Source organism: Epinephelus fuscoguttatus, linkage group LG17, assembly GCF_011397635.1.
Source record: "Epinephelus fuscoguttatus linkage group LG17, E.fuscoguttatus.final_Chr_v1".
Lineage (NCBI taxonomy): Eukaryota > Metazoa > Chordata > Actinopteri > Perciformes > Serranidae > Epinephelus > Epinephelus fuscoguttatus.
In genome coordinates this window covers 22530330-22544748 of record NC_064768.1, presented here as the reverse complement: position 1 = coordinate 22544748, position 14419 = coordinate 22530330, and the positions used below count along the sequence as shown (strand labels likewise).

At 39.9% G+C, this 14419-nt stretch overlaps 1 protein-coding gene across 1 annotated transcript in view; it reads right to left on the bottom strand.

Moving 5' to 3' along the window:
* The window catches only part of tshz1 (teashirt zinc finger homeobox 1), a 141516-nt gene extending 130592 nt beyond the window's left edge, over nt 1-10924 (bottom strand). Inside the window, exons 1-2 of the mRNA XM_049603029.1 lie at nt 10843-10924; nt 10306-10413 (exon numbers count right to left, since the gene is read on the bottom strand). The gene's annotated coding sequence lies outside the window, so the exon portion shown is untranslated. The remainder of the gene's footprint in view (nt 1-10305; nt 10414-10842) is intronic.
* Between the last annotated feature and the right edge of the window lie 3495 nt (nt 10925-14419).

Sequence of the window (14419 nt, the reverse complement as noted above, 5' to 3'; positions counted from 1 at the left end):
ACATGATGAGGGGGTTTGTCCTTTCCATCTATGTTGCATTTCCCTCGCTGCATAGGAAGCATACAACACAACTACGACACGGGGAGCTGACAGTAGCCTCTGCTACCAGCTGCGATCTACTACACAATGCCCTGGGCAACGTAAATGTTAATTGGGCTTCTAATATGCAATTTTGCTGGCCACAATCTGTAAATATCACTTAACATCAATGGAATAAACCAAGCAGATGTCCAAACCTCTCTGCCTCTGTTTCCCTTCATACTAATAACAGTGGTTGCTCCTTGTGGTCACTGACTATGTGAAATAAACGGAAAAAAAAAATACAGCTAGTATTTTCCCTGTCAATTTTAGAGAATGCCAATGCAGTAGCATTCCAGTATATCTCAGTTTCAAAAACTGAACAGATGAAATCAATTTATGATGTTACTGCTCAAATAAAATGAATTTAAACGCATAAAAACAGAAACAGACTGTAAGAGAGATTCAAGAGAACCTAATGAGGAAGAATACTTACAATGTACTCAACATGCAAATTATTTATGCATATGTGGCGGGGATTGACTAAACCTTAGATCAAATCAATGTTAGAAAATGGCACAACTTTTTACAGTTACTTTAGTGGCATTAATGGCACAGTCAATAATCATTATTTATTAGTTTACAAGGGAAACCCATGCACAGAAAAACTGGTGGTCTTGTAATTGTCGCAAGTTCACCAGAGCCTTGGAATATATGCAGACAGACATGCATTATTTTGACAGTAATGCACTAAAATGGCCTATCAACAGCAACAACTGTTCATCTCCCTGAGACAACCTACGTTGCTTATTGCTGTACATTAAGACCTTAAAACGTTGCTGGAACCCCATTAATACATCTCATTGCATAAAATTTCCATTTGATTTGTATTCAGAATTTTAGATGACCAGTAGAGCACCGGAAAACCCTCATTATTTCATATTCAATCAATCACTCATCAGCGAGCGCCTGTATTATGCCAGTTTTGGCAGTGTGTGGTTTCATCTTGATTATGGAGATTGGCATTAAAATCAGAAGAACAATACGGGCTCCTCGCGCATGGCTGTTCTTGAACATGTCACAATGTCATTACTATTGACAAGCTGCATTATAATGTACTTATGTGTCCTCCTCGTCTTCATCGAGTTAGAGTCAAATGCTGGAAGCACTGTGAGCCCTTCAGAAAATCCACCTTATTTTGAATGCTGTGGAAAACATGCTGTATATTGCAAATATACAGACTTGCATTAGGCAAAATTTTGAAACCTATATTCATATATATCCGTAGAGAGTTTTATGAGGAAAACAATTCAGATGATTTGATTTGATTTTACTTCCATGTAAGAAGACGTAAAAAGATATAGTTCTTGTGTCCAAAGATCACATAGGAGTGACTCTCTGAATCCTTGTTGGTCAGCTACTCTCATGTTTTCTGTGGGGAACACTACTGTAATATTCTTGTACTTGGTCTGCTGATTAATATGAGCAAATGGGTTGTAAGCTAACAAGCTATTTTTGGTGCACCTGGTTCTAAAAGTGAATGGGAAGGCATTCCTTTTCTATTTACAATATTACATGGCATATATATTTGGTACCCCTGACAGGAAGCTTGCTAGCTCTGTCAAATTTAATATTTAAGATTTACATTTAGATTTATTTTATCCATGATTTCAATATTGTCAGTTTAAAAAAACAAAAAAACAAAAACAACAAAAACAACAAAGACAAACATCTGAATCCCAAATTGAAAACCGAACATCAACCCGATGAATGAATATCTATAGTCGAATAATAGGGACCAGCCCTACTTCCAAAATGCACTTACATGAAAAACTGAGTGGAATCCAGAGATTACAGAGTTAAAAAAAAACTGCATCTCCCTCTTAAACGAATGTACTTTCTGATTACTTTTAGATTTTGGGTCAATTTTGAATTAATTCAGCAACTATGGTCCTGTGTTTTCTGCACTTCTGCAACCACAGAGGGGGTTGAATTTGCCACAGCTCTAATTTGCTCCTCTGACTGGCTTCTTCTCCTCAAAATAACCAACAAAATACTGTGTTTATCTGGCTTATAGAATGACATGGGAGGATTTTGTGATCTGACAGGACCACATCATTTGTCTGTACCAAAACTTCTGAAATTGTGAACAATTACTGTTGAAAAATGAGCTGGTTGTATACGTGTGACAAAACTATGGTTAAGGTTTGGTTAGATTTAAGCATTAAAACAACTTGGTTAAGTTTGGGGAACGATCTGTGTTTGGGCTAAAAAGACTACTCTGCTAAGGTGACAGGAGTTTCATCACTATGGTGACAATCATTAACAGTAAGGATCATGCTCAAAAAAGAAACACTGACTTATTGGTCAGAAACAGGAAACAAACAGCTGTCTCTCGTGTTAAAGTCCTATATTTGGATACTTTTATTTCATCCAAAGATGAAATTATTAAAAACTGATGTTCATTACATAAAACTTTAGGATTGTCTTATTATTTACAAGCCTGGAAATCATTAAAAATCAGAGATGTCAGAAGTCAGAATGGGGGAAACTGCTTTCAAAATTAGTGGATCCTCCAACTTCCCAAATATACTTCTCATGCCAATTTGGTTGGATTTCTTCTTCGTCATTTTCACAAAAAAACATAAATGTTAATGTAAAGCTTAAAAGATCACCATGTTATGGGTGGTGTGAACTGGCAATAACAACCACCAAGTCACTGTTGGATTCCACAAACAGCTGGATGCGCCGCAGGACATCAATTGAAGTGAATTTACAGAAATAAAGTGCGACAATGAAAGTTATTCTAGCAAACAATGTCATAAGCACATTATGTGTTCACTCAGGTGTCTGGGACAGCACTTTCATCACCACAGCAAAAGTGCTGCTGTCACACAACAGGAATCTTCGGGTGGAAGAGGTGGGGGATGGGCTGTCTTAGTGGCCACAAACTTTTTCAATTTCACTGTCAATTTCCTGGGTAATTACTGGTGCTTTTGATGGACTTTTTATGACACCAGCTCCCCTCCTGCGAGACGCTGTACGTGCTCTGCTGCAGGAGGATGGGGCAGCAGTTCCCACTTTTTTTGACACCAATTCCCACCTCCCATAAGTGGACCTTGTCATCACTGGTGACCCCTGTGGCTTTCTCTCAACAGAATGAGTCTGGCCAGTGAGGCCAGCTGTACTTTATCTGCACCACTAGGCTGAAGATGGGTCGTCTGGACCATGACCTCTTTGTGTGTATGTGTTTGGGTGTGAGGGCTAAGTTTGGGAAAATACAACAGTAGAGTTCTACATGTGCTGAATATGAAAGTGTCCTAAACTGTCAGGCTGGTCAGTAAAAACGTGCATCGATGATATCTATGATGTATAAATAACAGATAAAAAGGAGCATTGAAACATCTATTTCCTCTTAATCTTTCCAGATCAGTGGACTTGACAAATCAGCCAACAAGAAAAGGGCCAGTGTTCGGGGCTTATTGGTCGGCACTGTCTGGATGGCACTCTGTCTAAAGAGATCAGAACACCAAGCACATCTCCCGCGAGATCGATGGGCCGACAAACAGATGAGCCCACAGGCCGGGGGTCACAGATCATTAAAAGCCATCTATCAGCGGCTTTCAAGGCCTCTAATTCCCCCCAAATCGAATATTTCCATGTAAATATGTCAAAACAGGAATGAAATTAGCGTGGTAGTTTATTGACTGTGATAAAATCTGAAAAGCACCACTGCACATAATTACATACTTGTCAGAGCCATAAAAATTAGCTTTATTATCAATGGAATGGTTTTGTACAACTTCATTTAGGTCCGATGTCTTCCAGATGGGGCTGCTCTCTGCACTTGAGCAGTTTTTATGCAGCCCCCCCCTCCCCAAACACACACACACACACACATACACACACACGCACACCATCGTCTTTTTCATCCTTTTATTCCCATGCTGAGGGGAAGAAAAAAAGGAGTGAAAGACGAGCTGATATCTGTGGCAGAGTTGAGGGCCACATCAGCTGTGTCTGATAGCACAAGTTTTTGATCTCATTAATGATACTGGCCTCCGTTGTGAACCTAATCGCACGCAAATCAAAAGTTGGTGATGTTAAAGATGCTGAGGGTAAAAGGGCAGCCATTTCATTCCCTTTTAGAGGATATTTCAACATATTCTCTCATTTGCTCACCATTGTACGACATGTGAGTAACTGCACTGGTAGTCTAAGTATCTCGGGCAGCTGGTATCTGGTGCGTTTCACTCCTCGTCTGGCCCTCTACCCCCACTGCTGCCTCAGTGAAGCTGCTCTAGCGTGTCAGTCGGCTGCACTAACAGTTTTACCCCCATCTTTTATTTAGCTTTTCATTATTAGTTGTTGCTATTGTTCCATCCATTCCTAACCACATTATCATATCAATTATCATCTCAGTCACACATCCTGATTTCCACTCATATTACATTTACATCAAGTCGATAATGCATCCCTGTTACTGAATTATTTAGTTAACAACTTGAACTCGAAGGGCTTGATTCATATTTAAAACAGACACCTATTCTTAATGGCAGCGCCTGCTTAATCCTTTTGGAGAGATGACTTGCCGTGATTCTGTCTCCCTCTTGACATGCACATCTTCTCTCTTCTTGTAAGAAAACCCTCAGCTACCCCAAACTCAAAGAGCAAACTAATAATAGTCAGTGGCATGAACGCCTTCCAGTCCAGATCAGCTATATCCAAGGCACTTAAAGGGGTACTTCACCAATTTTCAGCCAGCTCTCTATCAAAACAGTGTGGGTAGTATGTGTAGACAAACTATGTAAACTTCCCTCCAACTCGCCATTGCCTAGATCTCCCTGCTCCCCTCACATCGAAACTTTGCTGGATGACGTGTTTTGCGTCATCCAGCAAATTTTCACTGCCTCTTGGGGTGTTGCTCGAACTACAGGCTGTACTTCTGCATTTTTGTATTGCCCACCACCCATGCCGCCACCACAAACACAAACAGTATAGAAGTGGATCAAGAGACAGACCCATCCCTCTGTCTCTTTATCTAAAACTCAAAAACTCAAACTAGGCAGAGCCGAATATAAACTAGGATTATTATAAATTTTATAAGACCAGTGGACAGATAACCTGGAAATCCAGATTCCCCGCCCCTAGCAAATTCGAATTTGCTCTGCTCGGGGATCTGGCTCCAACGAGCAGAACCCGGTGAATCGCCATCGGACCAATCAGATCAGTCTATCTGACAGAGGCGGGCTCTGGGAGGACGTAACATGATGAGGACAGTGCTGCGCCATAGGAGTCGAAAAGTAAACAGCCAAGATGGCAGCTGCCCAAGGACAGCGTCCATTCAATTTAGCTTTGGAAGAAACGCTAAGCCAACTACACTTATCTTTTTCCTTGAGAGAGGAACAGAAGACTGCCCTAGAAGCCTTCTCTTCCAGGAAGGACGTTTTTGCTGTTTTGCCGACGGGATACAGCAAAAGTATAATATATCAGTTAGCCCCACTGGTCGGCAAACAAATGGGGCTAACTGCAATGAATATGTCACCTTGTTTTTTGCTCTGATTGGCTATTGTGCTATCCAACTGCGTGTGGCGGCATTTAATATGCCTCAGTTAGTGCCGCCCCTTGGGTAGGAAGGGTGTATCGGTGAGGGCCAGACTCAAAATCTTTCTAGATTTTCTAGTCTCTAACATAATGGGGGAGAAAAAAAAAGTTAATCTGCACAAGTGTTAAAGCAGCGGGTCTCCAACGTTTTTAGAGGCCAAGAACCCCTTAGGTCAAAGAAAGACAGAGCAGGGACCCCCTACTACATATATTGTATAAAACTGAGCTGAACTTGAGAAAATTCTGAATATTTTTACGTCTTCTCTCATTTGCACTTGTCTATAGCTGATAGCTTTTTTGATTCTTTATTCACTGTGGTGGCATGCGGAAAAAAAGTTTTCTTCATGAATTCAGCTTAACACGGGGTGAGTAACTGATATCCAAATGATCATTGGGGTGTGGGGGGCAGGAGGCAAAGTGGGCTACTCCTTTAAGAAAGGTACTGAAATGAGAGCAGCTAAAATAAAACTTGCTAATCCATTACATGTTACATTCTGTAATTGGGCCTTGTTAAAAGAGGGCAATATTTTAACTAAAATCCAGAGAAATTAATGCACATATGAACACTGTGGTATAAAAACCTTACATGCGTGATTGGATTTAATGTTTTTACTCAAGTCTCCTCTGAGAAAATCAATCAACCCTTTAAGTGTATGGCTGTCAATGGTCTTCTGGTTTCAAAGTGGTCTGGAGAGGTTGTCAAATGACCACTGAACTATTGACAAAATCAGATTTTTGAATAAAGCAGAGGCAGAACATAAACACAGTTGTGCTTTATTCATGCTTTGTCTGATTGTCATCATCACATTCCCCACAGTTTGCTCTTTAGTCTGACAATTATCAGTGGATGTTGTCAAAAATTTGAGTTTCATAACAAAAAACTGAGCTCACAAGATGAAGTCTGGCTTTGCAAACAGTTATCTTCAATTTGTGTGTGTGGTATCAAAAAGCTGACCTCATTTTAGCATCTGAAATAGAGACAAGACAAATATAGTCAACATTGTCCTTAATAAATACATTGGTAGAGGTCTTTCATCTTCTTGATCTCACTGTATTTGCTTTCTCTCTGCCATTGGTCTTTCAATGTACAATACAATGTTACAGCATGCAGTACAGCAGCAAATGCTAGCACGACGAGCTGCCACACACTTCCTACAGGCACAGAATAAATGGTGAAATTAGAGCTTCCTGGTTTTGTAAATCAATCATGAAAATCATTTGCTCAACGTGCTCTGGAGCATGAACACGCCTCAAAATGTATATTAATTGAAAAACTTAACCCACCCACCATGTTTTTTTTGTATGTTTTATAAATGAAAATGCTGGATCCTTGGGTTTGTAGAAAATTCAAGACTGTGACATTTTAACATGTGTAGTAGCCAAGTGCATCACCGCCTCTCACCCTTCCGGAGAGCCCCTTTGAGAGATGGTGCCTTTGCACAGAGAATTTGTTTGATGGAGGGATCTCATTACCCTGGACAAAGGATGCAAACAACAGCAGCCCAGAGATAGTGATTATACAACGTTAATGCGCCTCCCATGTTGCCTATCCTGGGCATTCAAAAAGCTCTTCAATAGCTTAACCCATTCCTAATGAATGTATTAATGATGTTTCTGCTCTTGAGAGTCACTTTCCAGGTTGTTTGTGGGCACCAGAGTCTTTTAAAATGAACTCTCCTTTCTAACGCACTTTCTCTTAATGCTTCCCCTGTGTGCTGTGATACCGGCTTTAAAACCTCTCAAATTGCTACAAGTAATGTACCAGAAATTCCACACAAAGTATGACATTTTGGGGTCAGGTTCCAACTTAAAGGATGATTCGTTAATATAGGCTGGCTGAGTTTTTATGATCCACCTGTTTAAAATATTTAGTTATCAAATATCTCCTGTCAAATATCTAAAATACACACCCTAGGCTGTTTTCATCCAGGGTTCCTACAGCTTAAGGCCAGTGGGATTTAAGACTTTTTTGAGACTTTTTATTGCTACTCAGAATGAAATCTAAGAAATATAGAAATCTATATTTTTTTAAGTTACCAATCATTTCGGGATTTTACAATAACATGTCACAAAAAATGGTTCATAAAATCCTACTTCAAACGTCTAAGCATTTTTGAGACTTTTAAAAGATGGATTTAAGACATTTTAATGCTAATTAAGACGTTATTTTCAGACGAATGAATTAATGCCTTTTAAAGATCTGCGGTAACCCTGTCATCTACAACTGACAATACTCAATTAGCACATTAATTGAGAATAAACAAAAAAGAAAAATGACCAATCACTGCCCTCCATTCCACGTACGTCTTAAGACCCATCTCTTTTCATTAGCCTCTTAATTATGATCAGGATAACATACCTGACCACACTGCTTAACACATGTATTTTCTGTATTTCATTTTGGTTGTGCAAAGCTATTTTTGTGTTATGATTTTGTCAAAATATTGTATGCTCTTTTTTCCATTCCATTCTCCTTTTTATGATTTTTTTATTTGATCATTCCTGTTTTTTTTTTATTTCTTTGTGAAGCGCATTGGTCAGCATTTGTTGTTTTTATATGCACTCTATAAATAAATCTGTCTTGACTTGATATAAAACTCATAATATGGAGTAGTCACATTATCTTAAACTTGCTGCTTATTCTGCTTGCTTTAACATAAAGTCTATGGTAAGGTTGTCATATGTGCAAACAGTTATTATCAGAGTACACAATTCTTGTGCTTATGATGTTTGCAGTTACATCATTATTTATACTCTGCATGATTTAAACATCTTGATCACTGACCGAGGAGCCTGTGAGACTGTGATTTGCATTCCCATTGGGACATTGGACTATATTAAATCTACAACAAACTGTTTAAACATGAACCAGAGAACTGGTCTCTCTCCTGATTCAAGAAATGTATGACATCCCATACTGCATGTCAGACAAATGACTAGCTCAGTGATATACAACTTCTGTTGCTGATAACAGGCACACTGCTGATGCTAAGATAAAGCACAATATTCATGTCATTCCTCCAGAAAACAATGACACCAGTGTCTAACTAAAGTACTGACAATGATATTTGTCTGTACTTCAATGTGTGCGAGCAGTAAGCCATGAGAAGCTAACATGTCTCACAGACATTTGTCACAGTGCAGGAGGAATTACTATCATTTGATTTGACTTCTGTTCTCGTTTGAAAGGCGTCTTCCATTTGTTTGTCCTTTACGTCGGTGACTGAGCACCGAAACAAACATCTATCCACTGCGCTATATTTCTGAAGTCACCCCGTATTTCGGATGACCATTTTCCCAAGATCCTTCTTCTCCCACTTGTCTAATTACCATAGAAGTCTTTTTTCAAACACCTCCTCCATCTTTCCCGAAGGAGACCACATGCAACTATAATTGCCTCCCTCATTAGTTATGTTTTCACAAGACGGGAAAAGGGGCAATTAATTTTATCACTTAATTTTGTCACCAATATTTCCACTGCCTCAGTATTGATGTGTCCACCACGGCCAGGCCCATTTTTCAGGAAAATTAATTGACAAAGCCGTAAAATTTATCAACATATCACCAGATTAGGCGACAAATTGATGCAATGAGGGAATCAATTGTGTTTCTGTCATTGGGGTGCAACAGCACAACCCAGAACAGAGCCGGACAAGCTAGACCACTGTGAGAGTGACTTCTGTGGCAGGTACTGTGATTTATGTTTTTATTTAGACAGGGGGCATAAATCAGAATGAGTTACAAGTGCACTGCTACCTCCCCTTGAGAGTCACACAACCGCCAGCATATAGCACATGCAACACACACAAAAGCACACATGCATGTGCACACAGAAGTGTGAACAAAGATATAATCAGACATCCACAAAGAAATCAATGAGAAAAAAAAGGCAAAGAATACTGACTGGAATAACTAAAGCAAAAACAAGTACTGAGGAATGAAACATGCATAGTAAGCTCCGTGAAGATAGATAGCTATCGGGCAGTGTGCAGGTTACACTTAGACTGAATGCTTTAAAGACCTTTTCAAGATCATTTTTAACCAAACTTATGACTGACACTGGAACAAATCATCTTTTTCTTATTCAAGCAATGTATGTAGTCCTGAGCAGAGGTGAGTTTTATTAAGTAATATTGTTATGAGAGTGAGTTAGGTCTATCTACATTTTGTCAGGCAAGTATAGAGCAAAATGACAGTGTTGGTTCAGTGCTAGGTTTAAAGATTTGTATTGTCAGAAATATGAACTTTCACGCAGATGAGCTTAACTCTTTTTGAGAAAAATAAATTTTAATAATGGATAAATTCAATTAGATTAAATGTTTGTGGAAATCGGGACCTCACTTATTCAGATTTAAGACTAAAGACTTGATAGAACGTTTGTTTAATCAAATCAGAAAATAACTGGGGGTTATTTCCGGGTCTGAAAAGTGAATTCAATGCTGACTTGCCTTAAACCTGCACTCCTTCTAATGGCCAGCAGGAGGCAACTGCACTGTTTGCAAAAAGAAGTCCGATTTTGATACTACTTCTTACTTGCTTTATTACCTTACTAAGCCTTTTACCTAATGACGTTATGGTCTCAGTTGCTAGTTTCAAGTCAGCTTCAACACAACATGATGTTCATTTTGTAAATTTTCAAGTTAAATAAACAATGAAGCAGGGTTTACTTTGAGACGTGCCTACCTTGTGACTGACAAGTCGCTACCACGGTGGTGTCCTTGGGTTCTCGGTCAGTTCCAGCCCTCGCTTCCCCATGGCTTCACCCTCTCGTCCATATGTGGTCACTTCTGGCTGCAACAAAGCAAGATGGTGACAGCCAAAATACTGAACTGTAGCCTTCAAAACAGTAGTTCACAAACCAATGGGTGACTTAATGGTAACTAAGTCGACTCCTTTTATACAGTCTATGGAAAATAGTTGCCTATCACAATATCCAAGAAATCCGAGGTGACATCTTTAAATTGCTTGTTTGATCTGACATAAAGTCCAGAATACAAAGATACTTAACTTCCTATTACAAAAGACACAAGAGAGAAAGAAAAATGTTTAAAAAGATGTAACCAGAAAAGGGTTACAAATTAACCACTTGTTTCAGCTTGTACTTAAATAGGTGTGAATGAGTGGTTACAGCAAATATTTTATTAATGTTATAGTTCTGCACTTTATTCAGAAAAATAAAGCATAAAAACTTCTTAGTGGTATGGTGGTTATAATGCATACCTTGTGCCCATTGTCCTGGGTCTGATTTTAGTCAGAGACCTTTGTTGCATGTCATACTCTCGGGCATATCCTGCGCAATGAAAGCAAAATGCCTAAGAAAAGGAAAGGAAAACCAAAGTCAGTCAAGGAAAGAAACTATTCTCTCGTTGCAACAGACGACAAGAAAGGAAATGTATTAATATCAGCTGGACTCTCTCAGGTGAGGGGACTGAAGGTCATAAAACCTGAGGGTCATTAAGCTCCTCCTTTCTAACTGCTAACAGCAGCTGAACATTTTAGTTTATTGTGTCTTCTGCAGAAACCCTAGCTGAACAGTTTTAATAGCAACATGTCTACTGTGTGACCCTGTCAGCACAGGCCTGCTGAACACTTGTGACCCAGCAGTTGAGAAACCGCATCCTACCCTAACACATGACCCTGGTTGTCTGCATTAAATCTGCTCAGCATAGACGAAACAGTTTGCGTGACAGTCGGTCTATCAAAAGCATTCAGCTGACCCCCATGCGATACTTCAACGCATGCTGAGAACAAATTGAGGACAAAATGGCCACAGCGCATCACCTACTGTTCTATCCTCTCAAGAGGGCACACATTTTATCCTCAGCAGAGGTGAGAGCACGACACAGGAGAGAGAGAGGAAGAGGCAGAAAAAAACAGTATAACACAGCGTCTCGAGAAGCAAGCAGGAGAATTGCTTGGGCGCCGGGACTGTCATGTCTGTATAAACAGGCATTGATTTTCCTGTCCAGCCCTGGCACCTCAGCCATTTATTCTCAGCTTTGTGGTTGGGGCCCAGCGGGGCTGGAGAAATTCTGTTACAGTCCAGTTGGGCCCTTGAGGCCTGTGTGTGAGAATAGATTTCACCTGTAAACGAGGTGAGGGACTGGAGCCACTTAACAAGGGCAGGCTGTGTCACCAGAGGGCAAGATGGGTGAAGTCACACTGGATGGATAATGACACATACTGTGGAAAGAGAGGGAGAATGAGAGACACACAAAGACGGAATAAGAGGAAAGAGAGAAATGAGTGATACTGTGGCATAGGAGGAGAGGGGGAACGGAGGCGTCTGAAACATGGAATAGAAAGAACGAATAGAAGAACTAAGTGACAAAAACAAAGACAAGAAAAAAATCCAGACGAAACTTCAGCAATGTCCATCCAAACCAACGTCAATTTCAATTTCTCAACACATCAGTGAGAAAGTACTAAGCATGACACATTTATCCAGATGACTTCTGTAGTCTGCAGCTTCGCCTTTAACACATAACTGGTCAAACCCTCTGTGGTTTTCTGACAGAGTGCATAAACTGGTGTGACATTAGCCGTGCCCTGAACGTCATTCAACGGACAAAACAGTTTCTAGTTAATGTAAGACGTCACAAGGCCACTCAAATCTGAATTCTCATTAAGTTTGTGTTTAGGTTGTATTAATGGCTGCACATGCTCTCCTCTGTGAAGCAACAAAAACAGACATACTTGCCTTGACACTGTTTGAAGACAAAGGGCATAAACAAGGAGACACTTTGTCAAGGTACCACAAAATGTCTAGACTGGAATCATCTTTGTATGGTATAGAAACAAACAGGACCAGAAAACTAGAATCACGTCAACACTTACCAAACCAAAAAGGACTTGAGTTTGGCACTCTATTCACTAGGACTCAACCATAATATTTGACAGAACAAATGCTCTAAGTATTGCACTCTTTCACATCTTCGGACTCATGATGGACACTTCTGAAAAGACATGTTATCAGTGCAGCAGAACCAGAGATTCTCTCTTTTTATTCCACACTTTCTTCTTCCTTGCCAAAACCTGGTGCCTACATTACCCAAAATGCTGCTAAACCACAAACTATGCAGTCAGAGATTTTGGTATGTCATGCTAACAGAGGCTAATGCAGCCTCAAGGTGCTAGTCTAAAGACGAGATGAGGCTACATGAGGTTTGGTAAGCTCACTTCTAATGCCATGCCCCCCAGATTTCTTTCATTTTCAAATTTGTAGTTTTCCCCAACCAACACTGACTTAACCCTATGGGCCCGAACGACGCATAGTGCGTCCAAATTCACACCTGTTCTTCTCTATCGATTTTCTCCGCGACCATGCGTCATAGCGAGAAGCCACGCATATCACATGAAACAGCAGAATCGTACTTGTCGGCAGTCCAATGTTATCACAGCGAAAAAAAAAATGATAAAGTTACACTAAAATCATGAATAACAGAGCTTTCATACAGCTTTGCACACACATTACTCTTGGATGGATTACTCGCGAACGCAGGCTCACACAGAAATGCCACGCATATCACATGAAAGCGCAGGACTAGAGCTTTCCAGTGATACCACACACATCACTGTGCTGTCATCCCATCATGCTATAAATCCAGATTAATTGTCTACCAAATAAAAACCTGACGCATTTCTTTACAATCCATTATACAGATCTTGTTATCAGTCACTTCATATAGTGAGGAATATCGTATCTTACCACGTCTTAGCCTTGCGTGTGTTTCTCCCTGTCTATCCACATTTGTAGTCCAGCTTTCAAGATGCAAATATCTCGATATTTTCCAGTTGACACACCATCAAACTTTGTATGACAAGACCAGTGTACTTCACCTTTGCGCACCCAGACAACTGCAGCCTAATTATGCATGCATGACAGGGCCATAGTCACCATATACATTGAGGGGGACATGCCCCCCCCCCCACCAATGCCCAAAATGTCCCCCCAATATATAAGTGAAACTGAAAAACAACAACAAACTTTGTTTACTGCAAACAAAGTGGAAAATATTATCTTGGAGGACATCACTGCACTTGGTTGACTATTTTTCTATTATCTTAGATGTAAATATTGCATGTTTCTTTCAGATAAAACACATTTTTGACTTGTGAATGAGTCAATGGAATTTCTTGCAATAATGAAAAAATGCTGGCAATCATGTCCGCCTGGCACAAACCACATGTTTTGGACAGCTGTGAAGTGACAGAATGTCCCAGCATCATGGTTCTTATATTGCCAGATTCCAGAGAGTCTCCCCTCTTCATATATGGCGGAATATGTCAACTTCCAACTTGCTATGGTGAGATACATGTAAAAATATAAGAATTTAGTTACACGGATTTGTTTTTTTCATTTATATAAAAATACAGGCACACAGAAGGACATGGAATGATGGCCATTCTGGTTAGCCCAGATTGTCCTGAAAAACATAAGATACAGCATGTGTATGTAGCCTTTATAATGACTGTGATATGAGCTTAAAAGTAAAGGAAGTAAAAATACCCTAAAAATGCCTAGGGCCCATAGAGTTAAGTGACATCAACTGAAGCAAATTTAGCCAGCTTTGCACAGGTGACTTCAGAGCCACAAAGAGTTTTATACAGCCTTTTTCACATATGCAAGTGTACTCATCTAAGACCTGTAAACAGATCTTAACATATGAAATCAGTGGAGTTTCCCTTTAATAGTTTCCTCTGCATAATTCTTAGAGATACCCATAATAAGAGCTCATGCTGACAACATGTGATAAACATTAAAACCACTGCGTGCCATGAAGCCATCATTATAAAG